Here is a 26145-nt window from a genome sequence, read left to right as displayed (position 1 = left end):
ATTTGGTGACATAAGAAAATGGAACTAGGCCTTTCTACCCTCCCTCATGACCCCTTTCAGGTGCTGGCTGATGATATAATTCTTCAGTGTGACTGGAAACAATATAGACAAAGGAATACAATTGCAGACTATGCTTTTACTCTCAACATAGCATTTATGCCTCTTCTCATACTAATTTGGCTTCCTTGGTTTTTTCCCTTATGGTTGTTCAAAAACAAAAGAAAAAACAAAAACAAAAATACAAAATAACAGTCCAAATCCAGAGTTGTGGGAATTCTCACCTGATTTGCTCCCTAATAGTAAGAGCATGGTGCCATGAGGAAAGAGCACTGGGGAGAAAGATGTGATCCAGGGTCTGGTTTCAGATCCAACGCTAAATTAAGAATTCCCTAATTTCTCTGGCATTCATTTCACTCATTTATGAAAAGAGAGGTCCTGGCTTCCTAGGTGATTCTTAAATTATTTTTAACCAGAGAAAACATTTCCTCAACTGAACTTTTGGGTGGAATAAGAGATAAAAATTGAGCTCTGTAGTGGAAGGAGTGGGGATTGAGGAACTCTGCCGTGGGCTCCCCTCACTCCTTTTTCCTGAAAAGCCCCCACTTGCGACCCTAAAGTCAGCTCTGAGATGCACAGTCTCAGTTAAAGGACGTGATCCTTTAACTAAAAATCTTTTTGCAAGTTACAGGATTCAAATTCGTCCATTTGCTAGATTATTTCTTTTTCTTTGCTATACTAACCTGTGAACTATTATAGAATATTGTATTGCTTAGAGACACTAGATGGTTGATTATTCCAATTATCAATTTTTAGATTTTTTAATGAGAGTTTCTGGGGTTTTGTCCAATTTGTCACTGGTAATACTGATTTTGATTTTCTTCCAAATGGATCATTATACTCCAAGGCCTCTCTAAGAGGGATTCAACAAGGGTTTATCAGGCTTCCTATTCTAAGACAAGAGGCCTTTGTGAATCTATCCCATTTTTCTCATCTTTAAAGCAAAATCTGGCAAATTTGATTGACGTTTCTTGACTAATTCAAGTTGCTGGTGATCCTCAAGTAGCATTGTAATTCTCTAATGACTGTAAGGGGTAAAAAAAAAAAAAAAAAAAACACTCCACAGAAAGAATTGATTGATTTATTAGGGGGAAAATTACCACATGTGCTAGACCTTGATTGCAGCTAATATTTGTAGAGCTAATTGCTTGAACTAGAGGATTAAAAGGGTTGAGGGAAGGGAAGAAAAAGAAAACAAAGTTCTTTTGGAATACAGATGAAGCCACAGTGGATTTGGACTGAGAGGGTGAATTCAGTGCAGGGTTTTCAGGGTTGGTGATGATTGTGAGGACATTTAAAGTAAGTGCAAGAGCTGGGCTTCCATGACAGAACAGCCACAGAGAGAGCCGAGGTGGAAGAAAGTTGTCATCCCTGTCAAAGAAGACGTGTGACACACTCTGATTTTTCTAGGTTTCTAGTTGATTTCTCAGACGGACGCTATGCTGATGCCTAAACCTCAATTTACCAGAATCCTGTATTACAGGAAGGAGGGGAAAGTTACCTGAAGAAGTAGAGAAGGAGGGCACAATTTGAGACGCCTCCTTTAACAATAATAGATGGACCAGCTTCCTAGAACAGGGAAATTGACAATAATTTTCCTTATTGGTATCACGTGGGGGAGATGCGTCGCAATGGTTAACTTTGGAGCAGTTTGATTCTGTCGTTACTATCATTATATAAATGTTTTCTTTTGTGTGGGTGTGTGACGCTTAAAATACTGATAATTTCCTCGATGACTTACATCAAAATAATAGTAGCAATATTAACAAAAACATAATACCTATCAGGATTTACTCTATCCTGTGTGCTTTCCATGTATCAACTCATTTCTTTTCAGACACAGTGGGGCAATTATTAGGTTTCCTGCCCCTTCTCCGTTAAGATGTGCCAGGCAGTAGGATAGCTTAATTTTTCGTCAGACAGATTACAAAATCTCTTAAAATATTCTTCTGATGAAGAACTGAATAATAGCACATTAGGCAGATTTGTATCTTATCAAATCTCTGAAAACGAGGAGTGTTGACTTATGGAGCCATGCTAGCTAGAGAGATCTTTAGACTGATTCATGCATACATTATTATCAGTGACTCGCATAAAAACAGAGACTGTATCTCATCCATAAATTTAGCTTCCTATCAAATCTTTATTTGAGCCCTGACCATGGGCAGAGACAGCTAAAAATAATTGATGACCAAAAGGATATTCAAGATGATCTTAATGTTCCCAAGGATCAAAGCAACAAGATGTCTTCAGGTTTAAAAATGCAATTGCCTGGGGGAATCTGGGTTGGCAGGCCTTCCTGTGAGAAGACAATTAGCTAGACAATGAGCTCGACAGGAGCCAGCAGTGTGAAGTGACAATTGCCAAGTGTTACTAGGGGGAGACATCTGCCTTTGGGGTGATTGCCCAGCCCTGGGTCCTTTCTTGGTGAAATTCCTTTAATACCCTCAGATACAAACTCTGTGGCAGCCGCCTACGCACTGTAACTCAGGTTTTCCGGCCTGCTCTGGTTAGGAATAGATGTCTGGGCCAGTCAGAATCCAGCTCCTGAAGGCTGAGAAGTGGTGCTGAGAGACGCGAAGTCAAAGCACGGGGGCCAGTCTGCAGAGGGAAGGAAGCAGCGTCTCTTCCCAGAAAGAGGGCCTAGAATTGTCCTCTCTTCCCACGCTGCCTGCTCGCTTTTGCTATCAGCCGTCACCCTTCTCCTTCCTAGAAGTCAAACGTAGGGCTCTGCTTTCAAAGCGTTCTTACTCTCTTACCTGTCTGCTTTCTGGAGAAAGCTCCTGGGAAGCACTGACTTCTGTGCTTCCTGCCAGCTGGTAGTGGGTGCAGTGCCCCAGGTGAAACCGGCTGGCCAGTCACCCGACGTGTGGTGGCTGCCTCAGACCCCACGTGTGGTGTGCGAGCACGTGTGTTAGTGCCACTTGTGCCCAGGCTTGGGGCCTCTGTGTCCACCACTGCACTAGCTCCCCGGGGAGCCTTCACTCCGTCCGTCACTCCACTCCATCCGTCAGGGATGGGCACTCCCCTTTCTTGTGGTCACTGCCTCACAGGTGCCCGAGGCCTCACCCTCCAATCCTAGAGCAGTCCCAAGAATCTGGATCACTGAACTTCCTGGGATTGACCTCAAGGAGAGGAACAGGAGTGGGGGGGAGGGTGGCTGAACAGAGTTCTGGAGCACAGACAGGCAAGATCCCGTGTCTCTGCTGATGGCAACGTGCTGGCTGCTGTCCTGTGGGGGCCTCATTAGCCGCCATGAGAAGGACTGCGTAACAGTGGGATTATGGGACTTGACTTCCATTCTGGGCCCTAGTTCCAGCGGATGTCCCAGGACAGCCTCTCCTGAGTATTGTGTCCCTCCGTCTTCGCTTGCCCAGACTACAGTGTCCCTCAGCAAATCTGCAAGCAGTGTGGATGCGTGCCCTACTCAGATCTGGCTCTTTCTGCCCCCACTTAGGGTAGAGCACACATGAATTATTCCTTCAAATATCTTTTCTTCTACCACAGCTACTCATATTCTCTCTCTCTCTTTCTCTCTTTCCTCCTCAGTGTACTTAGCTAAGATAAATATTTCGTCCATCCATGAGAAGATCCTGAATGAAGTGCATATTTATGCACCTTAGAAAAACAATACTGTTCCCTTGGATGGTAAAATACAGGCTAGTCGCTAGGGCATGAAGTGTTAAAACTAAACATTTTAAGCCTGGTGGCCAAGACATTTCATTAAGTGCTTATAAGGCAAGGCAAATTTTCAATACTAAAATTTCCTTTCCAGGAAATTCAGATTGAAATGAATATAAGATCTTTATTAATTTTCTGACTCTTCTGTGTATATTCTCTGTGCATGGTCCTTATTTGAAAAAATAACAAAGGCAAACTGTAGAGAAAGCGACCTAGAGGGCTATGAATGCCTTATCTTTAAAGTCTCTTTCCAGGGGCTTCTGGGTGGCTTTTCGGTTAAGTGTCTGACTCTTGATTTCAGCTCAGGTCATGATCTTAGGGTTGTGAGATCAAGCCCCACAACAGGCTCTGCACTGAGCATGGAAGCTGCTTACCATTCTCTCTCCCTCCCTCTGTCCCTCTGCTCCTCCCTTCTTGCAAGAAAAGAAAGAGAGAGAGAGAGAGAGGAAGGAAGGGAGGGCGGGAGAGAGGGAGGAAGAAAGAGTCTTTCCAAGATGGGCAGCCACAGGTGAGTCAGGAGGTGGTGAGCACTGGGAAACCCAAGGTGGACTGAGAATAGCCTGAGGAATTTACCATACTTGGGAGCCAAAACTCTTTGACTTGTCGTGCGCTGAAAATCACCAGCAAGCCAGATCAGATGTGGTACTGTGTCTTTAAATGATGGAAAATGCCTGGACGCTGAGCCTTGGGCACTGCTGAGAATAGATGTTCATAAATGAATCTGGGCTCTTTAAGAAGAAAAACCAAGCTGCTCTCTGCACCTTCACTTCTCTTGGAATGAAACCTAGGCTAGCCAGTGACTTTTTCTTATTAACGACACAGAGATGTTTTATCGTTATGTAAAAGACTACTTTAACAAAGATATTTAAAAAGAAAAACCACACTATAGGGGAGCTTGGGTGGCTTAGTCTGTTAAACCGCTGGCTCTCGATTTTGGCTCAGGTCATGATCTCGGGGTCCTCGGATCAAACCCTGGGTCAGGCTCCATGCTCAGCAGGGAGTCTGCTTAAGGATTTTCTCTCTTCCTCTCCCTCTCCCCCTCCCCCAGCTCTCATTCACTCACTCTCTCTCTCAAAAAAAAAATAAATAAATCTAAAAGAATTAAAGTACAACCACACTATATTGAAAACCTAGAAATCTATTATAGATCTAAATATAAAGCCTAAAATATAAAACTTGTAGATGAAAATATAGGAGAAAATCCTTGTGACCTTGGGTTAGGTAAGAGTTCTTAGACAAAAAGAGTATGAACAATAAAGTTAACAAATTGATAAAATTTTCTGCTCTTTGAAAGGCACTATAAAAAATGAAAAAGTAAGCCACAGACTGGGATAAAATACATTAAAAATTCATATCTGATAAAGGACTTGTGTGCAGAATATATACCAAAAAACCTCAAAACTCAGAAAACAAACACCCCAATTTTTAAAAAGTGGACAAAATATTTTAAGAGACACTTTATCAAAGAAGACATATGGGTGACAAATAATCCCATGAAAAGATGCTCAATATCATTAATCAAAATAAAACCACAATAGAATATCACAACCTACTTATTAAGATGATTTAAATTAAAAAACAACAACAAGCTAACAATACCAAGTCCTGGCAAGAATGCAAAACAACTATAACTCTTATGTATGTTGGTGGGATTGCAAAATGGCACAGCTGCTTTGGGAAAGAGTTTTAGCAATTCCTTAAAAATGTAAGCATACACTTGTCATATAACCTAGTAATCCTGACCAAAGAGAACTGAAAGCCTATGGCTGCATAAAAACTTATACACAGGGGCGCCTGGGTGGCACAGCGGTTGGGCGTCTGCCTTCGGCTCAGGGCATGATCCCGGCGTTATGGGATCGAGCCCCACATTGGGCTCCTCTGCTATGAGCCTGCTTCTTCCTCTCCCCCTCCTCCTGCTTGTGTTCCCTCTCCCGCTGGCTGTCTCTCTCTCTCTCTGTCAAATAAATAAATAAATAAAATCTTAAAAAAAAAAAAACTTATACACAAATGTTTATAGTGGTTTTATTTATAATCGTCCCCAAATGGAAATAACCCAAACGTCCACCAACTGTGAATGGCTCAACAGTGATACATTTGTAGAACAGAATACTGCTCAGGAATAAGATGGAACAGACTACGGACACATGCACCAATGTGGGTGAATCTCAAATCTTTTGTGCCAAGTGAAAGAAGAGAGACTCAACTGTATGACTTCATTTATATGACATCTGGAAAGGGGAAAACTATTGGGAAAAAACTATATCAATAATTATCAGGTGCTGGGGTTGCCTGGGTGGCTCAGTCCATCAGCATCTACGTTTGGCTCAGGTCATGATCCCAGGGTGCTGGGATAGAGCCCCGAGTCTGCTCCTTGCTCAGCAGGGAGGCTGCGTCTTCCTCTCCCTCTGCCTCTGCTCCTCCCCTCTGCTTGTGCTTTCTTTCTCTTTCTCAAATAAATAAATAAAATCTTAAAAAAAAATAGTAAATATGCGGGGCTGGAAAAGAGGGAAAGGTACTGAGTCTTACGGGGCAGAAGAGAATTTTGTGGGGTGATGATTGTGGTGGGGTTACATGCCTGAAAACTTTTGTTAAAATTTCTGGAACCGTATACCTAAAAAGGGAGAATTCTACTACATGTAAATTAAACCCTAAAAAGGGAACACAATTTGAATATCTTGGAATGCCAACACTCAGCATATAACTCTCCAGATATTTTCTCATGCAAGAAGTTAAACATGAATTAACCTCTTTCTTAGAATAGAAAAACAGGATATTCTAGTCAACTTAATATTTTGCTTAACAGAATTATCGTATATACTACTATGTACAGGAATGACTGCTTCCAAAAGAATTATAATTCAAGAAATCTTTCTTTCATTATAATTCAAGAAGTCTTTCTTTCAAAATTTGTTCTACTTTAAATACTCCATGTGTTTTGGCAGACCTGGCAGAGTCAGAAGACCTGGGTTAGACTATGTAGGTCCTGTGACTAACTTACCCAATGACCATGGGCAGGTAGCTTTCCTCTTTGGTTTCTATTTTTTCCTACTTCCCACAAGTAGATTTGACATGAATCATACTTTTTTTTTTTTTAAGATTTTTGTATATTTGAGAGAGAGAAAGAGAGCATAAGTCGGAGGTGGGGGGGAGGGAGAGGCAGACTCCCTGCTGAGCAAGGAGCCTGACTCGGGGCTTAATCCCAGAACCTTGGGATCATGACCTGCGCGCAAGGCAGACACTTAACCAACTGAGCCAGCCAGGCGCTCCGACATGATTCATACTTCTTAACCTTTTCTCACCTTTTCTCTGCCTGTATGGGTGCAAATAAGGAACACTGTCATGGAAGAGCTTTCATCTGCTCAATCCTGAGCCTTTCCCTTCCTGTTTATGGCATCCCTGTCACCTCTCAGATCAGGCCAAAACTCAAAGAGTTGTTCTTGATTTTTCTACCACCCCCTCCTCTGCCATATTCAATCTATCAACACCTTCTTTCAGTGCCACCTCTAAAATGTGTCCTAATGCTGACCATGTGTTACTGTCTCCCCTGCTGTCACCTTTGTGTTGATCACTGTTGTCTGTGGCCTGGACTCTTACAATTGCCTCTTAACTTCTCTCCCTTGTGCAATTCATTCTCAACTCAAGAGACACAGTGATTCTTTATAAATGTAAATGTAAATCAGATCTTACCACACTCCTGATGGATGCATTCTGGTGACTTCTCATTGCACTGGTAATACAATGTGGACTCTACTGTGGCCTACAAACCCCTCTGTGGTCCAGCCCATCTACCCAAGACATCCCCTCTGATCACTGTCTCCCTAGGCTCAGCACACAAGCCTGCTTTCTGTTTTGGGACACTCGATGTTTATGTCAGCCTCTTCCTTGCCCTTCCCTCTGCTAGAAATGATTACCCCTCAGACCTTCTAATAGTTGGTGCCTCCTCTCTGTGCAGAATTTAACTCAGATATGACCTTCTCAGAGGGTCCTTCCTGGACCACCCTACCTAAATAGCACACCTTGACCAGCCTTTCTCTATCCCATTGTTCTGTTTTATTTTCTTCATGTTGCCATTTAAAATTGTATTATATGATTTATTTGTTGGTCAACTTGACTACTGTTTGTTTTTCCCACTAAAGTGTGAGTTCCATGACAACAGGGAACTTTTCTTATTCCCCATTATAGCTGCCTGGCAGGGAACAGATATCTCTTGACACAGGTGGACCCTCAATATCAATAAATACCGTTAACTGCCAGAGTAAGTGAATGTATGTATGCAATCTGAACCCTAAAGACAAAGTGTTTCTCCAGATCAGAAGTGGGAAGAGCCAGAAAGTCTGGCTGAAAGAGTCTGTCCAAAGCTTTTGGAGAATAAATGGCATTAACATGTCTAAAGAGAATATGCATCAATCAGAAGAGTCAGCAAAGAAAACTTAAGAGACTGTCAGAGAGAGAAAAGTTAGCAATGTACCTTCAGCTCCTGGGAGAGGTAGCTTTTGGTCTTTAAACCTGAAGTATTGGGTTCCTGACCCAGGGATGTCTGGCTTGATAGATGGCTACATCCCTAAAACAAGAGATCAGCCAACCTTATTGCTCTGACCACAGTTGTCTGCTCCTGGTTGTAATCTGGTTTCTGTGTGGATTCTTCTGTTGACTAGAAGGTGCTGTCCAGCACCAGTGACTGGCTGGTCCCTTTGGAAGTGCTGGTCTTTTTGCTTTAAATAAGGAAACTGCTGTGCTGATTTTATTCTTCAGTCTTGTGTGACCTTAGTGGGAGTCCACCTCTATCCTCAAAGCCCTAGCAAAATCCAGCTAATGTATCTGCAGTACTGAGGGTCTGACTTTGGAATGTAGCGCCTTGGTGCAGTAACAGCTCCAGACCACCGCCTTTCACATTCATTTTCTTCATGATATAACTCTTTCTCCCTTACCCCCACCACCGTTTCGTCCGTTCTTTTTTCTTTCTTCTTTTCTCTTTTCTTTTCTTTTCTTTTCTTTTCTTTTCTTTTCTCTCTTTCCTTCCTGCCTTCCTGCCTTCCTACCTATCTATATCATCATCATCATCATCATCATCATCATCATCATCATCATCATCTCTCTGTTTCTTAGGGTCCCAGAAGGAATCTTTGGCTCATTCAAATATAGGCATCTGAGCAGGAGAGTTTAATAAAGGGACAATTTACAAAATTATGGGCAGGGTTTAGGGCAATTACAAGGGATGATGCCACCCTCTATGAGAACTGAAAGGGCCTGGGGAAGGCACAGTTTTCAGAATCTACAGATAGAGAAGGCCATGTGGAGAGGGCCACCAGAAGCACCTGTGCCCTTTTACTGACTTCTGGAATCTGTCATGATCCCACAGGAAAAAAGATGGGACAATAACTGCCTTGATCTGACTCTCCTCCTTTCCTCTTCTCTGATCTGCTCCTGGTGTTCCCATTGGCCAAATTCAGCTAGAAACCGAGGGTTAGCCTCTCAGGGCATAGGGCAGGGTGGAGAACAGTGGAAAATGGATGTGAAGGGGCAAATGTAAGAAATCCTGCTGACTATCAATATTTATCCGTCCATCTATCTATCCTATCTGATATAGTAAGGCATATGAATAGGTTTAAAATTAAATGATGAAAGCCCTATCCACGCACATAGACATAGCTACCTGCACCTTCCCGGGATGTACACATTCTCTCCTTAATCCCAGATCTAGAAGAGTTCTCCTCTGCCTCCTTATTGGACACCCTTTCCTGGCAACCACCAGTCTAAGATGCAAAAGGGTAACATTGCTAAGTTTGGACTCCCTGTATGCCGTGATGCAGCTCCAAATATCTGATTCGGACAGGGTTTCCTTGCCCAAATCTTTTTGAAATCATTCATTATTCTGTCACTCCAAAACAACACCCCAGTTAATCAGTTCTTGAATCTATGCTACCCAATAGTAACCAGAAGTCAGGAATGGTCATGCATTTAAAATGGGAAATAATAACAGAATGGGATAATAATATAAACACCTTGGAATAGTGTCTAACACATAAAAAATGCTCAGGAATGTTAGCTATTCTTTATTATAATAATTACTGTTCATATTATAATTACTTTTTGAACTGGGGAGATGCTTCATTGGAAACAGTTAACACATTAAGCACCATTTAAGAAAAACCAATGGACCAAGAAATAATACTTGCTCCATATTAGTTTCTATTTTTATGTCAAGTTAAACATATTAAACATAAACTTACATTTTTGAAAGATGTAGACTTACATTTTTTCTTACCTAATCTAGTATGTTTGGTTACCACTGATAAATCTTTTGATACAGGTTCTCGGTGAAATGTAACTTTAGAAAGATTTAGAGTTCTTACAAGGGGCTATTTTATTTGTTTCATTTTGCTCCTTTTTGTCCTTGATAGCAGCTTCCAACCAGGGAATTCCCTCTGGGAATATACACACCTTACTGTGGATAACATGAGATACACACGCACGCACATATGTAAAATTGTGCATGTGTGTTTATGAGTGATTCCATTCAGCTGCAGGTGCATGTGCCATCAAAATCATCTCTTCACATCCTGTGATATGTACCTTAATTTTTAACTTGTAGAAGTAATATTATAAGGTGACAGGAGAAAGAAAAATTTCTGTAGCCCGTTCTCCAATTGAAAGCTGGTGTACATACAAACGGTCCTGTTGGCATGTCCAGAGCATTGAATACAAAAGAGAATATATTTTATAGTTAACTTTGGAGATGGACATACCTGTATTATAGGGAAATTGTGAATGAGGTGGGCTTATCAACTTCATTGCTGCTGTGTTAACACTTGGGTGTTGGGCAGTAGTCTTTTGGTTCTATGAATGACCGTGCTGGGTGACTCTGTGACAGAGCCCAGACTGAACTCCCAGAGATGTGGTTTTTGGAAGAAGTGTCATCACTGAAACGGTCTTGCTTCCTGAAACTTTGCCCAGTGCTGTGATACTCATGGTTGATTGCAAACATTCTCTCTAGAAACTTCAATGATTTGGCAAGATGTCTTTGTAGCAGAAGAGTGCTCTTCGTGTTTAAAATATTAATTGAGTTGGGCATGGACACAGAAGATTGTCTGAAGGAACACACCAAAATATTAACAGTGGCTTTGCCTCGGGGAATGGCACTGGGGGGACGGAAGAAAAGGAGAAAGGACTTTCACTTGTTACTTCTTCCACTTCCTCACTTCCTGCAGCCAGGCTCCTGCAGCTCCCCAGACCCTTCACCTGCTGTCCCACTTGTCTCCCTGAAGGCTGCTCCCTGGCTTGGCTTCCTTTGAAAGCTCCTGTCCTTTTTTCCCATGTGAAGTTTTCCTGGCACCCCCAGATGGAGTTGGCTCCTCCTTCTCCAAGTGACTGATTAGTGCATCATCACACTTCATGGTAATGACTTAACACCTTTTCCCCAACACTGTTGTTTGAGAGCAAAGAACTTATTTATTTTGCTTATACATTTATATTTTTAATTTTGGCCTCCCCAGCATTTTCTACGGGATGAACATTTTCGATGGAATGTTTATGCTGGATAAATGAATGAGTGAATGAGTGAGTGAAGCAATGAATCCAGAGAGCATAGGCTAGGAAGTACCTGATGTGTGGTCTAGCTTCATTTTTCATATTCTGGCTAGGTCTTATTTTTCTCTTACTTTAATGGCACATTGGCCACTCCCAAGGTCTGTGATTCTAACACAATAAATTTTAGCTCCTAGCTTCATTAGATACCATGTTGTGATGGTGGGGAGCCTAGGAGCAACCCTGGAGGCCAGTGCCACCTCTAATGTTTTTTTGTTCCATCGTTGTCTTCAACTTAGTGATGGTGCCACTTTGAAAAGATTCCTTAACTTCTCTGCACTTTAATTTCCTCGACTGCAATAATGTTGTTACTTCATAGAGCATTGGTGAGGCTTACATCAGATAATATATATGAAGTTTTTAGAACAATGCCTAGCATATCGAACATGTAATAAATATTCAGTAAATATTGATAATGGTGATGATGTTTCCTTGATATTATTGAGGGCACTTGGCACTTTTCTGCATAGGAGAAGGGTAAACTATGAGGCCTACTGTGAATTGCTGTATTCTATAAAGATTAAGAAAGTACTGTATCATTGTGTTACATGATCGATATAGAATTTATAAGTATAGACAAATGCAGTCGTCTGCCGCGAGTTAGATTTCAAAAGCAGTACAGTGAACCAAGGCAATTTAAAATGTTAAGTGACTACTCTCATGTGTCTAAAAAAATTCCATCACTAGAAATTTTATCATTATTGGAATACTTTGTCCCTTTGAAATGTTAGATGTTCTAACAACTAGGAACATATGAGTCATGTAAACCTTAGAGTGAATGAATTAACTACACCTTTCCCTAAGAGAAGTGTCAGCAGGGAGAACACTGGTGCCAGGAGCCCATGGGATAGAGACAGAAGAAGAGAAGAGTGGCTTGCAAGGAATTGTCAGATGTGACAGCTCAGGGACTGCAGCCCTTTTTGCAAGCGTGGCAAGCTGGGCCAACATTTTAAATTGCAGACTGGCCTCAACCAGGGTTCCGCTCAGGGACCGCATTGTTACGGTTGCTGGAAGCTCATGCCCAGGACTGCTGGCTCGGGTTCTGGCTGCCCAGCCACCCACTCTTTGACCAGCTGTCTTGTTTTCCAGATCAGCAAGGGTCTTAGCTGCAAGTGACAGAAATGCCAATCAAACACTGGCTTAGGCATCAGGGGAATTGTCTGGGCTCATTTAACTGAGAAGATCAGGAGTAGTGATGGCTTCAGGGTCCAAAGGAACTCATCCAGGCTCAGTTTCACTCCATCCCTTATCCCAGCCTTTTACTATGTTGACCTCCATCTCAGGCTTCACGACTGCATGGTGACAATAGCTTTAGTCTCTACATCCCCTCAGGTTCAAGGGACATGGGAATACAGCTCATGTTTTCTTCAGAAATCTCAAAAAAAGTTCTTCTTGTGTCTCATTGGCTCTGAGGGGTCAATGTGCCCATCTCTGAAGAAATTGCTGTGACCAGGGGAAATAAAAGCTCTGATGAGCCACAAAAAATGGAAAGACATCCTGTGTTCACGGAGTGAAAGATTTAATATTATTAAGAACAGTTGATACTGTTCAAAGTGATTTACAGGTTTAATATAATTCCTATGAAAATCCCAAAGGCATAGAAAAATTCATCCTTAACTGTATGTGGAATCTCAAGGGACCCTGAAAAGCCAATAGAATTTGTAAAAAGAACAATGTAGTTGGAGGACTCACACTTCCTGATCTCAAAACATATCACAAAGCTACAGTCATCCAAATAGTGTGAAACTGGCATGAAGGCAGACATGCAGACCAGTGGAACAGAACAGAGAACCCAAAAATAAACCCTTGCTTTTGGTCAACTGATCTTCGATAAGGGTACCAAGACCACACAATGGAGAAAGCAAAGTCTCTTCAACAAATGGTATTAGGACAATTGGATTTCTGTGTTAAAAAAAAAAAAGACAATAGAAATACATCAAACTTAAAACTTTTGTATATCAAAGGACACTATCAACAGAGTGAAATGGGAAATGGGAAATGGAATGGGAATGGGAAAAAATATATGCAAATCATATATCTGTTAAGAATTTAAAATCCAGAATATATAAAGAACTCCTACAAATTAACAGCAATGACAAAATCAAATAACCTGATTTAAAAATGGCCAAAGACTGGAATAGATATTTCTTCTAAGTTGATGTACTGTGGCCCACAGGCATATGAAAGATGCTCAATATCACTAATCATCAGAGAAATTAAAATCAAACCACAATAAGGTATCACCATAATTCCTCACACCCATTAGGATTTCTATTATTAAAAAACCAAAAAAAAAAAAAACTATAAAAACAAAAACAGAAAACCTTAAGTGTCTAGAAAATAGCAAGTGTTGGCAAGAACATGAAGAAATTGGAAGTCTTGTATACTGTTGATGGGAATGTAAAATGGTGCGGCCACTATGGAAAATGGTATGGCGGTTTCTCAAAAAAAAAATAAAACTATCATATATATGATCCAGCAATCCCATTTCTGGGTATATAGCCAAAAAAAATTCCAAAGCAGAGTTCTGAAGAGGTATTTGCACACCCAAGTTCATAGCAGCATTATCCCTGATAGCTAAGAGGTAGGAGCAAACCAAATGTCCATCCAAAATTAATGAATAAGCAAAACGTGGCCTACACATGAATGGAATATTATTCAGTGTCAAAAAGGAAGGACGTCCTGTCACATGCTACAGTATGGATGAACCTTGAGGACATAATGCTAAGTGAAATAATCCAACCACAAAAACCAAATACTGCATGATTCCACTTACATGATATATCTAAAGTAGTCATGCATAAAAACAAAGTAGTATAGTGGTTACCAGGGTCTGGTAGGAGGGGAAAAGGAGAGTTGTTTAATGGGTATAGAGTTTCAGTTTTTAGGATGAAAAAGTTCTGGAGATCTGTTTTGTAACAATACGAATATACTTAACACTTCTGAACTTGTACATTTAAAAATGGAATTGACAAGGCAAGAAACAACAAATGTTGGCGAGGATGTGGAGAAAGGGGATCCCTCTTACGCTAATGGTGGGATTGCAAGTTGGAAAACAGTGTGGAGGTTCCTTAAAAAGTTAAAAATAGAGCTACCTTATGATCCAGCAATTGCAATACTGGGTATTTACCCCAAAGATACAGATGTAGTGAAGAGAAGGGCCATATGCACCCCAGTGTTCATAGCAGCATTGTCCACAATAGCTAAATCGTGGAAGGAGCCGAGATGCCCTTCAACAGATGACTGGATTAAGAAGATGTGGTCCATATATACAATGGAATATTACTTAGCCATCAGAAAGAACAATTACCCAACATTTGCAGCAACATGGACGGGACTGGAGGAGATAATGCTAAGTGAAATAAGTCAAGCAGAGAAAGACAATTATCATATGGTTTCACTCATTTATGGAACATAAGAAAGAGCAGGAAGATCGGTAGGAGAAGGAAGGGAAGAATGAAGGGGGGGTAAACAGAAGGGGGAATGAACCATGAGAGTCTAGGGACTCTGGGAAACAAACTGAGGGCTTCAGAGGGAAGGGGGTTGGGGGACTGGGATAGGCCAGCGATGGGTATTAAGGAGGGCACATACTGCATGGTGCACTGGGTGTTATACGCAAGTAATGAATCATGGAACATCATATCAAAAACTAAGGATAGACTGTATGGTGACTAACATAACATAATAAAAAATTATTATAAAAAACACTAATCCAAAAATAAATAAATAAATAAAAATGGCTATGATGGTAAAGTTTGTTATATGTTTTCTACCACAATTTTAAAAAGTACCTATCCTAAGTACCATATCAGATTAATTAAATCAGGTAGAGTGGGGCTAAACCTTCAATATTATTTAAAGGCTCCCTGGATTATTTTACGGTACAATCATGTTTGCAAGTAGCTGCCCTACTCTCTCATCTTGAATCTAATCTGTCTGCCCAGTTCTTCCTCCTTAGCCAATTACTGCTGGGGCAGGCTTTACCCTTTCACACAGAGCCTATGGAGTCAGAAGTTTACTTCATTCAGAGCTGGGCTGGGCCGCAGATTCCTCATGGGCCACCAAATCATCTCCATAGATTATTAGAAGCAGGACGTTAGTTAACTCACATTTCCATATTCAGCCCTTTGTGTAACTTCTGCGTGGACCAAAAAAGGAAATGCCTAGTATAGCTCCAAGTGAGATCCCAGGCAAAGCCAGGCTTTCCCTTAGCGGTAGTTAGCAGAAGGAAGAAAGCAGACAGGGAGGAAAGAGACCGTAGTAGCCCAAAGCGCTGTCCACAGAATAGAAGCCATAGTGGGCAGCAGGAGGAAAGTGGCCACCTAAGATGAGATGGTTAGTGCAGGACAGAAAGTCCCAGAAGCCAGGCACAGAAAGCTTAAGGAAAGGAGAGGGGAAACAATGTAATTCCTTTTTGTCTAAAACTGGACCTATTTAGTTTGTTTTTAAATAAAATAAAAACTGCGGTGAGGGTAGGGAAGAAGTAATCTTCTTTATGGGGAAGAGAGTGGGGAGCAGGGAGTGGAGTTTTTGTGCAGAGAACAGTAATCAATATTCAAAATCTTACTTCTTAATACACCGATGGATTGAATTCAGGCTTTAGCATCATTTAATTAAATGGACTATTGTTTTTCTTTCCCACTGGTTTTAGTGAGAGCGCTGCAAGTCTGAGGTGAGCAGGGTATGTACTCATTGCAGTAGATCTATCTGCCTCAAAGCCAACGAGGGCTCTGCAAACAGACTGAGAAAGCTTTTATATCAATTTCATATTCAGCAGGGTGTGGGTGCACAGAAGGATGCACGTTACCTGCTTGGTTTCCAGTTTCTAGAAAACGGGGCAACACGTTGGGTGAGTTGAAAATTTTTAAACTTACGGTTGGGTTGTTCATGGGACATACTGGCTAGGTGGTGTTGGCGCAGGACTATGAAATTTGTGCTTCTGCGACACTTTCTTCCAGACACAGGGTTCAGATTTGATTTTCATTTGAAAAGGGAACTGATATTTAAGTGTCTGTTATGTACTAAGAGGCTAGAAGTTTCAGATAGACCATCCTACGTTAATTCCCACAGTAACACCCATTTTACAGTTGAGGAAACTGAGACTCGGGAAGATTTTTTATAAATTTTGCAAGGGCACTTAGCTCATAAATAGCAGAACTGGGATTTGAAGCCAGTTATTTCTGGCTCCAAAGCCAATATTCCTTCTGTTGGTTAACCCAGATTTTGAAGTCAGTGAAGCTAAGGCGTATAATTCCTTTGATTCAATTTTCACAGAGTCACACTTAGATAGCAGATAGCAGATATAAATCTGAGTTCTCAAACTCAGAGGTCCAAAAAATTTTAATTTCTATACATCAACTTAATCATATGTTAAGCCTCCATTCTGATAGGCATTCTACTAATTTCTGTTGAAGTGCTCACATCCCAGGCCAAGTGTTTCCCCCAAGGGTGCATGTAGCTATTTCCATACTGTGCTTTGGCCTTGGCTCATCGTGGCTGCCGTTTGGGGCCCAGCCACTGAGGTCTGCTCCAGTCCCTGGGGGCCTTATTCTAAGCAAAGTCCTTCTTTAATCCTGCTTCCCAGGAAAGCAGTCATCTCTCACCTCAAATTTTGGTCTCAGCAACGGGTTTAGGCTTTTGAAAGTACTAGTCAGAAAAGATGAGTGATGCCTACCTCAAAAAGTTGTTGTAAAGACTAAATGAATTATCTATAAATGCCCAGCACAGTACCAGACACCTGGTACATTCTCTAGAAATATTAGCTGTTATCACGTATCTTAGAATATATTTACAAGTATTTTTTCTCTGGTTTTTACCTATGTGGCTTACAAAATATATGTAAGTATATAGGATTTATAATAACTTGCATATAAGCAGTGCTGATATTGCTTTGTGCCCCAAAGCACAAAATTTTCCTATTCTGTTTCACACAGTTCCCATAAAAAAAAGAGGGGGAAAGTATGATGTTGTTACAATTGAATGCAATGAATTACACAGTATATTCTTGCTACTTCCGTTGTGTCTAGGCATCGCTGAGAATTCTGTCCCCCCCTTACAATTTTACACATATGATGATTGGAAGAATTTTCCAGAGACTAGCTTCTGGCTCTGTTTCTTTCAACTCTTGTGTCTTCCCCACAGCCCCACATGCAGCGTAATGTGCTGTAGGTCTGTGTCGGATCGGGATAGGATCCCTTTGTTTCACGATCAATCACACAGTGGATAGAAGGAACATTCCTGGAAGTGGTTCCTACACTGGAATGATTGTAAGCCACCCCAAAATATCCCACTGAACCCAAATTTAAGTGTGACCCCAACTCAGCTTCTTGTTAGCCAGATCCAAAAACTTCCACTGATAACTCGGTGCCACCTGATATAAGAAGCGATATGTGATGGTAAGGAAGTTTGAATGGAAAGGGTTACTAATCTTAATGAAGGTCAGTTCATCTTACATCTACAAACTTTCTGAAAGTATAACTTTTGGAAGGTCCCCCTAAGGACCTTGAGAGATGTCTGTGCAAGTAAGAGGCCCTGAAGCTTCAACCTATTTTCATGGTAAATCACAAGTATTACGTGGTGTCGTTCATGTAAAGGACAAAAGACTGTGCCTCACGCATCCAGCAGGTGATAACCATTGTTGGTGGTCGAGTTGTAATGGGGGTGGTCGAGATACCTGTGCTGACTCTTGTCCACGTGCGCTCTCCAACTCACCCACACTTTCTCGGCCCTTCTCTGACTTGCTCCACACCCAAGAAGCTGACATCTGTTTTTTTTTTTTTTTTTAAGATTTTATTTATTTATTTGACAGAGAGAGAGACAACGAGAGAGGGAACACAAGCAGGGGGAGTGGGAGAGGGAGAAGCAGGCTTCCTGCTGAGCAGGGAGACTGATGTAGGGCTCGATCCCACAAACCCCGGCATCATGACCTGAGCCGAAGGCAGACGCTTAACGACTGAGCCACCCAGGCGCCCCTGACCTCTATGTTTTGCTTTTACAAACTTCCTTGCCCCTGGCTTCCTGTGGGCTTTAGCCAGCAGGAGCCAACAGCAGGAGTTTGGTGAGTAAGAAGAAAGACAGACTAGGATACTTATCACCGCCACCACCCCCAATTTTCTTCTGGTTCTGACCCTGTCTGCATAAAGCTACAGCTCCTCTCCCAGGGCTACAGAGCTTGCTGGGCCCAATAACACCACTTCTACCCTAGGGTCTCACCAAGCCTAAATAAGTAGCATAAACTTCCAGCTGCTGTTAGTCCCTGGGTGTCTCACTCTCCCTTGTTGGTTTCCTTAACCTGTACACAACCCTTCATTGAATCCTTTCAGTCAGTCCTTCTGAGTGTCTATTTCCTGCTGGAATCCCAACAGATACCTTGTTCTGACCCCAAATACAATGGCCTGTGGTCGTTTATGGCTGTATTGCTTTCTCTTTCCCCTGGTATCCGGAGATAAAAGGTGTTGCTTATTTTCTTCTGGAGTGAGTCACAAAAAATGTATACCAAAGTCACCTGCCCCTCCTGTAGTGCAGTCAGAGCCCTGCCTGCCCCTTTGAAAGAGCTCTGCTTGTTGACCCTGCTGTGAATTTCCCCTGAGGCTGACATGTCCCTCAGAGTATTTAGCCTCTCTTTAAAGTGTCGAAGTTTCCATATGTGTTTATAGAACCACTTAGCTCTGTCCTCTGTAGCTCTAGGGAAATTTGCTGCACTCATTGGAAGTTGAATTGTCCCATCATATTACATAAGATGAAAACCTGACCCCATTCAACTGCCAGAGCGATAGCCAGAGAAGACATTAAGTGAGAACTGATTTTCAACCCGGAGATCCCTTTCCATTCATGAGTCCTTTAGGGTTTCTCCTAGGCTGCACACATGGCTATTTTTCAAAACAAATATAGTTTTTTTTCTACCCTTAGGAAATACTTAATCTGGACATTAGAAATGTTTCTGAGAGTGGGGACGAAACAGGAAAAAACACCAGCGCCACGTTTATCTTTATCAAGAGAGAGGGGAAAGAATGAGCAGATATAGAACATTCTTGTCTTCTTCATACAGCTACAGGTGAGATCTCCAGAGATTGTCTGTAAAGTGCACCAGACCAGGACTCACTATGACAATACTGCTTTTGAAAAGCATTCCTCCAGCTCTTGCCCCATCTGACGGTCATGGTCACCCACGGAGAAGATGCACTCCCTGACTATTCCAAGGAAGCTCACACCTGAGTCTCTCTAGGCCTAACTGTTGATCGTTTGTCTCTCCAGCCAGTATGTGTTGGTGCCTGTGATGGGGGAGGCCCTGTTCAAGCTGCTAAAGATACTGAAGTGAATATGACAAGGTCCTTACCCTCCTTACACAGGAGAAAAATAAACAACTAGGCAACTAAGAACATACAGACATATGCAGTGTATTATAATTTTAGTGATAAGTGCCCCTAGTATTAGAACTGCAAAGTCAATTTATTGTAACCAGTAAATATCTTCATCATACTGGTGTGCAGAAAATAAGTGACATAGGGGGCGCCCGGCTGCCTCAGTCTGTAGAGCATGCGACTCTTGATCTTGAGTTTGTGAGTTCGAGCACTATGTTGGGGGTAGAGATTACCAAAAATAAACTAACAAACAAAGAAACAAACTTAAAAGAATTATAGCAGGTCTGAGGCTGCCATGCTTAGAACGGCTGCTTGCAAGGTTCGTCATTGGCTGGTGTCTGGGAGTTGAATGGTAAACTGTTCTTATGCTGATAGGAAACAAAGTGTAAGGAGCTCAGTATGCCTAAACTATCTGAACACCTGCTTTCCCTCTGATAGTCTAGAATTTTGGTATGTGCTATGCACAGGGTGTCTGTGTGACCAGCTCCCAGTAAAAACCCCGGGCACTGAGTCTCTAATGAGCTTTCCTGGAAAACATTTCACACTTGCTGTCACAATTCATCGTGGGAGGAATTAGCTGCAGCCTGTGTGACTCCACTGGGACAGGTTCTTTTGTGCCTGGAAGATCGAGCCTGGTTTCCTTCAGACTTCACCTCAAGTGCCTTTTCCCTCTGCTGACTTTGCTTTGTATGCTTTCACTATAATCAACCATAGCCATGAGTATGATTATTTGCTGAGTCCTTTGAGTCTTTCTAGTGAATCACTGAACACAGGGATGTTCTTGGGGACCCATGACACAGTTGGGCTACAGAATTTCTAGAAACAAGGGAGTTGAGGTAATCAAGTTGGAAGATGGTGGTAGGGTAGCTTAGAGCACCACATAAACAACTAGAGTGGTTTTTTTTTTTTAATTTTATTTATTTTGAGAGAGAGAACAAATGTACATGCCCCTGCATGGGGGGAGGGGCAAAGGCAGAGGGTGAGAGAACCTCAAGCAGACTCCACACTGAGCATGGAGTCCAACTAGGGGCTGGATCTTAGGACACTCAGGTCATGACCTGAGCTGAAATCAAGAGTCAGACGCTCAACCGACTGGCCACCCAGGCACCCCTAGGTTGGGTCTTAATAAAGCTGTTCCTTCAAACAAGCAAACAAAAAATAAGCACAACAAAAAACTGGGGTAAGCCCTAAGGAATATTTAGGGGAAGCTACCAGCATCCCAGCCAATGGACACCCTGGCATTGGCATAACCTAAAAAATTGTAGCCACACCTCATACTCAGAGAAGGACATTTTGTAGAATGATGAGATGAACAGGTTCTTATTTATAGACTTTTAAAAGTCAATTATTTTGGGGTTTTTTCATCATGATAAGTGTACTCTTTAATCCACCCCTATTTAACCCATCCCCCCACCCAACTCCCCTCTGGTAACCATCGATTTGTTCTCTATAGTTCTTTAAAAAAAAAAAAAAGAAAAATAAAAAAAAGAGCCTGTTTCTTGGTTTGTCTCTCCCTCACTCTCTTTTTTCCTTTGCTCATCTGTTTTGTTTCTTAAATTCCATATATGAGTGAGGTCATATCGTATTTATCTTTCTCTGATGACTTATGTTGCTCAGCATTCTACCCTCTGGCTCCATCCTATGTCTTTGCAAATGGCAAGATTTCAGTCTTTCTTATGGCTGAGTAAAATTCCATTGTGTGAGTGTGTGTGAGTGTGTGTGTGTGTGTGTGTGTGTGCGTGTGTGTGTGTGTATATGTGTATGGAGCTATATATGATGAATGGATCCATTCATCAATTGGTGGACACTTAGGCTGCTTCCATAGTTTGGCTATTATAAATAATGCTGCAATAAACATAGGGGTGCATATATCCTTTTGAACTAGTGTTTTTGTATTTTGGGGGTAGATACCCAGTAGTGTGATTCCTAGATTATAGGGTTGTTCTATTTTTAATTTTTTGAGGAAACTCCTTACTGTTTTCCAGAGTGGCTGCACCAGTTTGCATTCCCACCAGCAGTGCACAAAGGTTCCTTTTTCTTCACATTTTTGACAATACCTGTTGTTTCTTGTATTTTTAATTTTAGCCATTCTGACAGGTATGTTGTGATATCTCATTGTACTTTCGATTTGCATTTCCCTGGTGATGAGTGATGTTGAGCACCTTTTCATGTGTCTGTTGGCCAACTATATGTCTTCTTTGGAGATATGTCTATTTGTGTCTTCTGCCCATTTTTTAATTGGATAATTTGTTTTGGGTGTATTGAGTTGTATTAGTTCTTTATATATTTTGGATATTAACCCCTTACCAGATATGTCATTTGCAAATATCTTCGCCCATTCAGTAGGTTACCCTTTAATTTTGTTGATTGTTTCCTTCACTGTGCAGAAGCTTTTTATTTTGATGTAGTCCCAATAGTTTATTTTTCCTTTTATTTCCCTTGCCTCAGGAGATATATCAACAAAAATGTTGCTACTGCCAATATCAGAGAGATTACTCCCTGTGCTCTCTTCAAGGATTTTTATGGTTTCAGGTCTGACATTTAGGTCTTGAACCCATTCTGAGTTTATTTTTGTGTATGGTGAAAGAAAGTAGTCCAGTGTCATTGTTTTGCATGTGGCTATCCAGTTTTCTAACACTTTTTGTTAAAGAGACTGTCTTTTTCCCATTGGGTATTCTTTCCTCCTTTGTCGAAGATGAATTGACCATATAATTATGGGTTTATTTCTGGATTATCTGTTCTATTTCATTGATCAATGTGTATTTTTATGCCAGTACTATACTGTTTTACCTACTACAGCTTTGTAATATAACTTAAAACCTGGACTTGTGATACCTCCAGCTTTGTTTTTCTTTTTCAAGATTGCTTTGGCTATTCAGGTTTTTTTGTAGTTCCATACAAATTTTAGGATTGTTTGTTCTAGCTCTGTGAAAAATGCTATTGGTATTTTGTAGGGATGCACTGAACTTGTAGATTGCTTTGGGTAGTATGGACATTTTAACAATATTTGTTCTCCCAATCCATGAACTTGAAATAGCTTTCCATTTGTTTGTCATCTTGAATTTCTTTCATCGATGTTTTATAGCTTTCAGAATACAGGTCTTTTACCTCTTTGATTAAGTTCATTCCTAGATATTTTATTGTTTTTGGTGCAGTTGTCCATGGGACTGTATCCTTAATTTCATTTTCTACTGCTTCATTATTAATGTATAGAAATGCAACTGATTTCTGTACATTGGTTTTGTATCCTGTGACTTTACTGAATTTATTTACCAGTTCTAGTAGTTTTTTGATGGGTTTTCTGTATATATAGTATCATGTCACCTGCAAATAGAGCTTTACTTCTTCCTTACCAATTTGGATGCCTTTTATTTCTTTTTCTTGTCTGATTGCTGTGGCCAGGACTTCCAATACTATGTTGAACAAAGGTGGTGAGAGTGGATATCCTTGTCTTATTCCTGTCCTTAGGGGAAAAGCTCTCAGTTTTTCACCATTGAGGATGATGTTTGCTGTGGGTTTTTCATATAAAGCCTTTATTGTGTTGAGATATGTTCCCTCCATACCTACTTTGCAGAGTTTTTATCATGAATGGATGTTGTACTTTGTCAAATGCTTTTTCTGCATCTATTGAAGTGATCATATGGTTTTTATCTGTTCTCTTATTGATGTGACGTATCATGTTGATTGTTTTCCAAATATTAAACCATTCTTGTATCCCAGGAATAAATCCCCCTTGATCATGGTGAATGATATATTTTTTAATGTATTATTGGATTCGGTCTGCTAATATTTTGTTGAGGATTTTTGCATCTATACTCATGGGAGATATCGGCCTGTAGTTCTCTTTTTCTGTGGTATTATTACCTGGTTTTGGTATCAGGGTGGTACCGGCTTCACAGAATGAATTTGGAAGTTTTCCTTCCTTTTGTATTTTTTGGAATAGTTTGAGAAGAATCGATATTAACTGTTCTTTAAATGTTTGGTAGAATTCACCTATGAAGCCTGGTGGTTCTGAACTTTTGTTTGTTGGGAGTTTTTTTGATTATTGATTCCGTTTCATTGCTGCTGATTGGTCTGTTCAAATTTTCTATTTCTTCCTGCTTTAGTTTTGGTAAGTTATATGTTTCTAGGAATTTGTCCATTTCTTCTAAGTTGTCCAGTTTGCTCACATATAGTTTTTCATATATTCTGTTACAATTGTTTGTATTTCTGTAGTCTTGGTTGTTATTTCTCCTCTTTCATTGGTAATTTTCTTTATTTGGGTCCTCTTTTTTTAAATGAGTCTTGTTAGAGGCTTATCAATTTTGTTGATCTTCTCAAAGAAGCTGCTCTTGGTCTCATTGATCTGTTCTTTTGTTTTTTTAGTTTCTATATCATTCATTTTTGCTTTAATCCTTATTATTTCCTTCCTTTTCCTGGGTTTGGGTTTTGTTTGTTCTTCTTTTTCTAGCTCCTTTGGTATAAGATTAGGTTGTTTATTTGAGATTTTTCTTGCTTCTCAAGGTAGGCCTGTGTTGTTATAAACTTCCCTCCTAGTAACACTTTTGCTGCATGCCAAAGATTTTTGACCATTGTGTTTTCATTTTCATTTGTTTCCATGTAATTTTTATTTTTTCTTTGATTTCTTGGTTGACTCATTCATTGTTTAATAGCATGTTATTTAACCTCCATGTATTTGTGCTCATCTGAAATTTTTTCTTGTGGTTGATTTCTAGTTTCATAGCATTGTGGTCAGAAAAAAGTACATGTTATGATTTTGACTTTTTTTGAATTTGTTGAGACTTGTTTTGTGGCCTAATATGTGATTTATTCTGGAAAATGGTCCATGTGCACTTGAAAAGAATGTGTATTCTGCTGTTTTAGGGTGGAATGTTCTGAATATGTCTGTTAAATCCATCTGGTCCAGTGTGTCATTCAAAGCCACTGTTTCCTTGTTGATTTTCTATTGGATGATCTGTCCATTGATGTAAATGGGGTGTTAAAGTCCCCTCCTATTATTGTATTACTATCAATTATTTTTTTGTTATTAACTGTTTTATGTATTTGGGTGCTCCCATGTTGGGTACTTAAATATTTATCATCGTTATATCTTCTTGTTGGATCATTCCCTTTATTACATAGTCCTTCTTTGTCTCTTGTTTCAGTCTTTGTTTTAAAGTCTGTTTTATCTGAGAGCACCTGGGTGGCTCAGTTGGTTAAGCGTCCAACTCTTTATTTCAGCTCAGGTCATGATCTCATGGTTGTGGGATTGAGCCCTATGTTGGGCTCCATGTTCAGCAGAGAGTCTGCATGAGATTCTCTCTCTCCTCTCCCTCTGCCCCCACCCCCACTCATGCTCATTCTCTCTCTCTTCCTCAAATAAACAAATAAATAAATAAATCTTTATTAAGTCTATTTTATCTGATAGAAGTATTGCTACCCCAGCTTTCTTTTGGCATCCATTTGCATGATAAATGTTTCTTCATCCCCTTACTTTCAATCTGTAGGTATCCTTAGATCTGAAGTGAGTGTCTTGTAGGCAGCACATAGATGGGTCTTGTTTTTTTATCCATTCTGTCACCCTATGTCTTTTGCTTTTTTTTTTTTTTTTTTTAAGAGAGAGTGTAAGCAGGGGAAGTGAGGGGTGGGTAAAGGGTAAGAGAGAATCTTAAATAGGCTCCATACCCAACACAGAGGACCCTGAGATCATGACCTGAGCCAAAAGCAAGAGTCAGACACTTAACCAACTGAGCCACCCAGGCACCCCATCCTTTGTCTTTTGATTGGAGTGTTTAGTCCATTCACATTCAAACTAATTATGATGATATGTATTTATTGCCATTTTGTTTCTTGTTTTGTGTTTCTTTTTGTAGTTTTTCTCTGTTCCTTTCTCTTGTTCTCTTTCATGGTTAGTTGGCTTTCTTTAGTGGTATCCTTAGTTCCCTTTCTCTTTATTCTTTGTATATCTGCTATTGGTTTGATTTGTGGCTACTATTTGTATAATACATCTTCTGCATAAAACAGTCTATATTAAGTTGATGATTGCTTAAGTTTAAACCCATTCTTTACTCCTCTCCCTCCCCTATTTTAGGTATCGGTGTCATATTTTACATCCTTTTATTTTATGAATTCCTTGACTGATTTCTACAGAAATATTTATTTTTACTGCTTTTGGTTTTTTTTCTTTTCATACTCTCCCTTATGGCCTCTCCCTTCCATTCAAAGTGTCCCCTTTAGGGGCGCCTGGGTGGCTCAGTCAGTTAAGCGTCTGCCTTCAGCGCAGGTCACAACCCCAGGGTCCTGGGATCAAGCCCCACGTTGGGCTCCCTTCTTAGCATGGAGCCTGCTTCTCCCTCTTCTCCTCCTCCCCACCCCACTCGCTCTCTCTCCTGCTATCTCTCCCTCTCAAATAAATAAATAAAATCTTTTTTTTTTTTTAAAGTGCCCCCTTTAATATCGCTTGTAGGGCTGGTTTAGTGGTCAT

This window comes from Ursus arctos, unplaced genomic scaffold (assembly GCF_023065955.2).
Source record: "Ursus arctos isolate Adak ecotype North America unplaced genomic scaffold, UrsArc2.0 scaffold_20, whole genome shotgun sequence".
In the NCBI taxonomy this organism is placed as follows: domain Eukaryota; kingdom Metazoa; phylum Chordata; class Mammalia; order Carnivora; family Ursidae; genus Ursus; species Ursus arctos.
Note: the sequence above shows the minus strand (reverse complement) of the source record.